This window comes from Ochotona curzoniae, unplaced genomic scaffold (assembly GCF_017591425.1).
Source record: "Ochotona curzoniae isolate NIBS_2020 unplaced genomic scaffold, NIBS_Ocur_1.0 scaffold_3554, whole genome shotgun sequence".
NCBI classification, from domain to species: Eukaryota; Metazoa; Chordata; class Mammalia; order Lagomorpha; family Ochotonidae; genus Ochotona; species Ochotona curzoniae.
In genome coordinates, this window is record NW_024467111.1 from 613,368 (window position 1) to 621,959 (window position 8,592).

An 8,592-nucleotide genomic window follows, 5' to 3' on the forward strand; every position below is an offset into this window, starting at 1 on the left:
GCCACCTAAGTATTTAAAAAAAAAGTTTAACTTAGCAGAATCAACATCAAATAACTCTTTCATACCCCAAATCTGCTCCTCTTCTTCTACTTTCTAAGTTAATTCATACCTACAGTCCTATAAGCTAAATACTTGAGACTCACATGCAACTCTTTGCAATTTTACAGCTCCTGGCTTGTCTATCCCTAATTCTGGAATCTTTGGATACTCATTTGCTTTCAACTCCCACATCAACGTTCACCTCTCACAGGGCTCAAGTGAGCTCTGACTGCACTTTTTTGACTCCCCTTCTCTAGCCTCTACATCTATGCTCCTCCAGAAAAGGATCCCATACACACCTTCCTGCTTTATCTATTCATCCAAATGTTCAGCAAATGTTCCTCAGAGACAAAGGGAAGTTCCAACAGCAACAAGTAAAAGCCTAAAGCTAAGCATCTCTGACCATTCTTAGAGCTCTCCAAGCTGCACAGCTCAGCTATATACAATTTGACCTCAAACATGATGCTCTTCCCAATTCATCCCTACTCATCCTTCAAACCTTGGCTTCAAGGTCTCCAAGAGCGTTCCCTCAAGCTTCCCAGAAAGAATTAGTTGTTCCTTGCTTCACAATCCCGAAAAGCTCTACATACTCCTAATTACTGCCATAAGACATGAAGGTGCTTTATTGGTTCATTAATCTTCTCTAAACCCACTAGGATGAAAAGTTAAGTCCCTCAAGGATAGGAAGGCCACAGACAGTACTTACATATCGGTTGTACAACAAGCATCCTTAGAACTCACTTACACTACTATTTTAACATGCTATATTCATATATTAACCAATTCTGCTACAATACTTGCTTTAAAAAAAGAATGTTCCAGTATGGCTGATGTTTATAGCCCATACCCTAACAGACCCTCGTTACATCCATAACCTTTTAAATTTATACCTTGTGGTGAGTGAGGGACTGAGTTTTCTGGCCTAAGCCTACCTAGAAGGCAAGCTTTTCTGAACACCTGAACTTTTATGTGCACCATTTTAAGACTTCCAATGTGTTTAATCTCGCCCATAAATACACCAACACTTAAAACAACCCTGTACTACAGAACAAGCATGCAGGGCCCTCAAGCCCACCCTAAAAGGGTCCACAGAAACAGGACACCAGTATCTTAGTTGGAACTTGTCTGTATTACTACTCTATACTATCTCAAACATGATTTGAGACTTACTATTCACATACTTGATGCTAAAGTGAACTCTAAATCACCTTGCTCTGCTGCTGAAGATATTCTCTCCTTTACTAGAAGCCAAAGGTGTAAACTTAACCTCAGCTTAGTAAGTTTGTTCTTTCAAACCCCAAGGGGGACACCCCTTGGCAGGCATTTGAAGTCATTCCCACTGTTCCAAGAGCACCTCCTCTCCAGTCTTATCCCAGCACTAGGCACCTGAGACCTACTGTCCCTTCTGCTAAGACATGAATCCCTCTCCTGGGTCACAGTGTTATCTGTGTAAACTGCTCTCATCTTCTTTACAAACCTAATCATTCCCTCTTCTGTTTTCTTACAGCATTGTATGCACCGTCAAAGTCTACACAGTCCAAAAAGCCTGAGTACCACATCTCAATTCTCAGTGTCCATCAGTGTGGCCAGCATATACTATTCCTTGCCACATAACTTATTAAGAAAAAATAAACAAACAAGGGAAAAGGCAGTGAGGATGATAAAGCAACCTATATGGCTCACCATCTAACACACAAATAAGTATTCTTGTTCATTCTTTTATAGTCTGATGAACACAGACTGGGTGTATGGTAAGTTAAACATGTCATTTCACAGTGTTTCATTGTGCTGTACTTTACTGTAAAATGGCTCCTTTCTGGTAGTCACTTTGTAGAAGCTAGAGAATTTTAAAATTAAAATGAAAACTCTTCTAGATAATGCATTAAGTTCCAAACAATCCTACATACACACAAATCTAAATATTTTTCTCCAGTAAAATCTGCTCTTACTCAATCTATTTGGACTTCTCCAAACTGATAAATGCTAGGTCCAACAATGGACATATCATTTGTGTTATAAAAGTGCTTTAAAAAGCCTAGAGTTGTGACACAGTGGGGGTAAACCGCTGCCTGAAACACCTGCATCCACAGAAGCACTGGTTCGAGTCCCACTTATTTCACTTCCAACCCAGCGTCCAGGCTCACGCACCTGGGAAAGATGGCCCAAGTGCTTAGACTTTTGCACCCACAAACGAAACCCAGACGGATTTCCAGGCTCCTGGTTTCCACCTAGCCCAGCCCAGCCCCAGTCATTGCAGCTATTTGGGGTATGAACCAGCCAAGATCGATCAACCTCTAGCTCACTCTGTCTCACCCTTCCCAGTCCCAAGGATACTGCTCTAAGCAGTGCTCACCATTTATTCAACATGCTTTAGACACAGGGTATGAAAAAAAAGGCTTACACTTTAAAGACTTTAATAAGGCTAACATGTGCAACGGGATGAATAACTGGATATCAACCAAAACACGTATTAATAAACTACAAGTAGAGTGAGTAAATTCTAACAACACCTTTATTCATAGTCCACGCTCTGTAAACCACAGCCCGCGTCAAAAAGAAAACAGAATAAAAGTTCCCAACTTTGGCAACAGTTTTAAGAAAACTGAAAATATCTTCCATTTCAATAGGCATCCCAAACCAACTTCTTCCACTATTTCACCACTCTCGAAGACACTTAGAATTATGGAAGGACAGATCTCACCAGAAGATCTCTAGTCTCCAAAGAAAACACATGTCTTTAGTCCCACTTTTTACCATCTCTCTGGCTTACTGAGAACTGACCAGAATAAACTACCACATGAAACTTCATGCAAGCACTCTTTGCCCTCCAGGAAGAACAGAGCTGCAGTGGTCACACCACGCCCTCTTGTACCCCCTGTAGCAGTCACACCACACCCCCTGCACCCTGACTTGCAGCCTTCAGGGCACACAGCTCCATCAACAACTGTTCAAACAGTTCCCTTACAGCAGCAAGACGGGACCAGATCATGGGCCTAACAACACCTAGCAGTTTCTACCAAACTTCCTCACGTTCTGCAGACTGTGGTAACTGCAATTACGGAGGGGGGTCAAAACGCTGTGTCAACGACCACATGAGCTGCTCTACAGCCTTTGCAGCAATGATTGCGTGGTGTACTGTGAAAAACATGAAGTGTGCTATTTCACACTATTTTATTCTTTATTTTTCCTTATTCATATTCACCCTGAAGCTAAATCCCCAGAGACAAGCAGGCAAGAAGAGGAAGCATTAGCAACGATCCACCTGGAAAACTAGTAAGAACAGGAAGTCACATTCCGGCCGATTGTGTAAACAATGTCAGCTCCACAGGTGGCCAGCCATCGCACCACAGTCCTGTGCGGTCACAGTCAAGTTAAAGGAGGCTGCAGGTGCTGGGTGGAGGGGCAAAGTTTCCAACCACAAGAACCATCGAGAGCCGAGACTCCAATTACATGCACCCCGGCACCCGGCGCCCCTCAGCCAGGGCCACGCTCACCTCTCGGGGGGCGCCGTCCGCCTCCTCCCTGTGAGTGCAGCGGACGCGGACCTGTGGAACCACCATACCAGTCCCGCCCGCCGCCGCCGCCGCTCTTTGTTCCCCTCCGAGCGCAGCCGCTCCAGCCGCCCCGGCGCGCCGCCGCTACGCCCGCCCGCCGCCTCGGCCCGCGGCCTCGCCCTCCGCGCCGCGCCCGCCGCCTCGGCCTCCGCGCCGCCGCCGCCGCCCCCGCCGCCGCCGTCGCCGCCGCGCCCCCCTCGCTCTCATTGAAAGCAAACAAGCGTCATGGCGGCGGCCGCCGTGCCCCGGAGCCAGCGAGCGCCCGGCGGCCGCCACCGCTCAACATTCCGGCCGCCCATTGGCGCACGCCGCCGGGCGCGACCATCGGTGTCGGCGGGAGGGCACGCGGGCGCCGCTCCCCCTGCGCCGGGCGCAATGGGCCGGCCCGGCGCGCTCCAGCCCCGGCCGGCCTCCCTTCCAGTCTGGTTGCAGGGCTGCTGCCTGCCTGGCTGGCTGTGCCTGCTTGCTGTCCCGCTCCAGTTTTCCGTATCAGGCTGTCTTCTTTCCCCTCTTGTTGCTTGGTATTCCTCTGATTTCCCCTTTTTGTCTTGGAGAACGCACCGTCTCAGGACTTTGGACCCTACACTATGTTTCTCGATCTGCCTGAAGCCCCGATTGTGCAGGAAGTAATGAGCTCGTGGCCGGCCTCAGTCCAGTATCTTAACGGACAGTTTTGGTCATTGCCTGAAAAACGGCCCACATTTGCTGGACCGAGCAGACTTACAACCCATTGGAGGTGTGTGCTGGAGGGACTGACTGTCACAAAGGGGAAGACTGCCTGTCCACCTCCTTGACTCTGAAGACAGGGGTCAAGCACTGGTACCAGTGACCCACACACGCTGCCTTGAGCTCTGGTGTACGGTGGAAGTAAGACCTGGCTGGGCAAGGGTAGGCCTAAGGAAAGAAAGTGGTTCAAAGATCAGCTATCTTGTTCCCGACCAGAGTTCCCAACGGGCTCCTCCCTCATATAGCCTTTTGCTTCTCATCTATCCCAAAACCTTTCCCAGGTATGTGAGCCAATAATTTTTTTTTTTGCTTAAGGCAGTTTTCCTTAATGTAGTTTGAGCTGGGCATATATGATCAAAATAAGTGTGAAGTTGATGCTAAGTAAATGCATTGAGTAAATGAGCTGCCAGGTGACAGCTGTTGTATTAGCACGTTTTTCTTGATTGTCATGAAATACTTGAGCAGAGTAACTTTACAAGAAAAGTTGAAGGTCCTGGCATGATGGCTCATTTAGCTAAATCCTCACCTTGCAAGTATCAGGATCCCATATGAGTGTCAGTTTGTGCTCCAGCAGCTCTACTTCCCATCCAGCTCTCTGCTCATGCCCTGCAAAGCAAGAGGATGGCCCAAAGCACTGGGACCCTGCACCCTGTGCAGGAGACTCGCTCCTAGCTTCACGTGGGCTCAGCTCTGGCTGTTGCATCCACTTAGGGAGTGAAGCAGCAAATGGAAGATTTTTTTCTGTCTCTGCTCCCTGCAAATCTGATTTGCCTTTCCAATATATAAATAAATAAATAAATAAAACAAAAATTATTTGTGGGGACCAGCATTACAAGTAGGGGTACCACCTGTACCACAGCATCTATATGGGCATGTCCCAGTTGTCCACCTTCCATCCATCCTCCCAACTAACGGCCTGAGAAAAGCAACAGAAGATGGTCCAAGTGTTGGGGCCCTGCTGCTCCCTTGGGAGACCCAGAAGAAGCTCCTGGCTGGGGTATCAGTTTAATCTGATGCTGGCAGCTGTAGCCATCTGGGATGTGAACCAACACATAGATGATCTCTGTGTGTTGGTCTCTCTCTGTAATTCTGACTTTTAACATTAATAATCTTTTTGTTAAGTCATTTGTGGTCATAGTGGTTTTTTTTTTAAAGATTTATTTATTGGAAAGTCAGATATACAGAGAGGAGGAGAGACAGAGAGGAAGATATTCCGTCCGATGATTCACTCCCCAAGTGAGCGCAACCGCCGATGCTATGCCGATCCGAAGCCAGGATCCAGGAACTTCTTCCAGGTATCCCACACGGGCGCTTTGGGCAGCTGTCCTCAACTGCTTTCCCAGGCCACAGGCAGGATGCTGGATGGGAAGTGGAGCTGCCAGGATTAGAACCGGCACCCATATGGGATCCCGGCGCATTCAAGGCGAGGACTTTATCTGCTAGGCCATGCCGCTGGGCCCGGTCATAGTGTTTTAAGATAGAAACTTGAAAGGTCCTGAACAGGAAGGCTAGCTTGTTCCTGTCCCTGCTAAGCTAAAGACAGGCAATACTTTGGCCTTAAATAACACGTCAGCCACCCATCCTTGACACCCTCTGTACAGTAGCCTTTAGGGTTGCTTGATGTGAGGCTTCATATGAGGATTTTTTTTTTTAAGTCTACGAACAGGACAGAGTTATTATTAAGTAGTATGTCAGTCACATTTCAAGCAATATGCCCAATATGCATTTCTTTAGCTGTCAGACACCTTTGCAGATAAATGAACATCTGAGTGTGACCAAGGAGTCCATTTGTAGACGGGGGTGGAAAAGAGCCCCATGCAGCTGCTGCTTGTGTGGGTTGCTCTGTAGATTTCCTGTGTTCCTGCTGGGACCCTCTGATGTCTCCCCGATCCAGGGGTTATAGTTGCAGTGGTGAACAGGGTGGTGGCTGGGGCTGTTCACGGGCCCTGTGGTTCCAAGGATAACCTGGTGATTTCTCCCTCTGCAATATCACAAGATGCAAGGGCAGATTGCTTACTATTTTCAGTGATTTTGCTGCATGTTCCGGAGTGATGCCAGAAGTTTTGGAAATGGTAACACTTGTTCCTGGCAGGTAACAAGAGACTAAGTTTACAAAAAACTGACCTCCCAGCCCCCAAGAGACCACCGTGGGCAGCTGAGGAATGGTGGATGTCTACAGGGACGTCTACAGGTCTCTTTGACGATCCTCTGCCTCTGGGGTGAGGAACTGGTCTAGAACCCAGCCAGGATCTCCCTGGGGAACCTCAATACAGTTGAAGGCAAAAATCTAAATGGGTCTTCTCAAAGGTCTCAAGTGTGTTAATTTGCTTCACAAGTCTGTCTCCATTGAATGGGGCTCATTGTCTAAATCTATAACTTAAGCAGAAATAAGAATGCGTTGGCTCAGGGTAATGCTAAATAGACACATTTCTACAGATTAAAACACTAATGAGTTATTCCCAAAGACCTTCTACGGGGGTGTGCATGCGTAGCACGTGACTCAGGGACCTCCAGTAGGGCAGGGGTTCTGCTTTTGGTGTCCATGGAGCTCCATATGATCTGCATATAGAACTCAGAAACTGTGAAAGGAAATTAGAGCATTCCTTGTCATTTGGATACAGGAAATGCTGAGTTTGAATATTATCTCTCCTGTTTTAAACTCCTGCTGAAATTGAATCTTCCTATAAGAGGTGAACAAATGAGACCAGGTGGGCCTTTTAGCGATAATCATGACTATGTCATCATGAATGGGTTCATGTCCTAAGAGTGCTTCTGCTATAAAAGACAGCTGGGTTGTGTCGCCCATGTGCTCTTTCTTTTACCATGGGATGCCTACCACTGACTGCCTTGATTTCTGTCAACAAGAAGGCCATCACTAGGGCTGATCACCATGACACAGCTATGGTTAAGTTGTCATTTATGATGCTGGCATCCTATAGAGTTCTGACTGCTCCACTTTCAAAATTGCTCCCCTGCTAGGATACCAGGCAATCCTACAGAAGTACCTGGCCCCCTATGACCCAAGTGGGAGACCCAGAGTTCCCTGCTCATGACTTCAATCTGAGCTAGACTTGGTCGATGCAGGCATTTGGGAACTTTACCAGGAAGTGGAATACCTCTGTCTCTGTCTCTGTCTCTGTCTCTCTCTCTTCGTGTGTGTGTGTGTGTGTGTGTGTGTGTGTGTGTGTGTGTGTCTCCCTCCCTCATTCATTCTGCCTTTCTTATTCAGGTTCTTATTCCTGCATAAGGAAACAATTCAAAACAGAGACATACTTTTGCACAGTAATGACAGCAGAATGTATTTGAAGGGAGCAAGCAAGTACACACTTGGGCATGAGTGTGAGCAAGCTTACAAGGAGAGACGTTTGCCATGAGATGTCTAGTAAAAGGGCTGAAGGCTGCTATGAAATGCACAACTCTGTGATGTCATAATACCAAAAATGTTTTTAATGATTTATTTATTTTTATTGGAAATGCAGATTTACAGAGAGAAGAAAGGACAGAGAGAGAGGTCATTTATCCACTGGTTCACTCCCCAAGTGACTGCAATGGCCAGAGCTGAGCTGAGCCAAAGCCAGAAGCCAGGAATTTTTTCTGAGTTTCCCAGTGGATGCAGGCGTCCAAGGACCTGAATCATCTTCTGCTGCTTTCTGAAACCATAAGCAGACAACTGGATAGGAAGTGGAGCAGCCGGAACTAAAACCACCACCCATGTAGGATGACAGCACCACATGGTAGAGGATTAGCCTGTTTGAGCCACTGTGCTGGCCCCAATACCAAAAACATCTTAAATGTATTCCAGTCTGATTTCCTTTGTAGTTCCATGTTTCAAGTTTCCACTTTCTAAAAGTACATTTACTTCTTTATTTGAAAAATAAACTTTCAAGGAGAGGGAGAAATCTTTATCCACTGATTCACTCCCCAAATGACCAGGCAGAAGCTAGGCACCTGGAATTCCAGACAAGTGTCTTACCTGGGTATAGGGCTCAAGCATTTGGGCTACTTCCCACTGCCTTCCCAGGATTATTAGCAGGGAGCTGGATAGCGTGCGGAGCAGACAGGCCATGAGAAGGTGCTTGTATTGGATGCCAGAGTCATAGGTGGCACCTTAACCTGCTATACTCATGCTTTTTATTTTGTTGATATACAGCAATGCAATTGGTTTTTTAAAAAAGATTTATTATTGTTTATTTTTATTACAAGGTCATATATACAGAGAGGAGGAGAGACAGAGAGGTAGATCTTCCGTCCGGTGATTCACTCCCAAGTGACC

General features: G+C 46.8%; 1 protein-coding gene across 2 annotated transcripts in view; it reads right to left on the reverse strand.

Moving 5' to 3' along the window:
• The window catches only part of CNOT6 (CCR4-NOT transcription complex subunit 6), a 70,619-nt gene extending 66,962 nt beyond the window's left edge, over window positions 1-3,657 (reverse strand). For both annotated transcript variants that reach the window (XM_040964483.1, XM_040964481.1), the window contains exon 1: window positions 3,534-3,657. The gene's annotated coding sequence lies outside the window, so the exon portion shown is untranslated. The remainder of the gene's footprint in view (window positions 1-3,533) is intronic.
• Window positions 3,658-8,592: the final 4,935 nt, after the last annotated feature.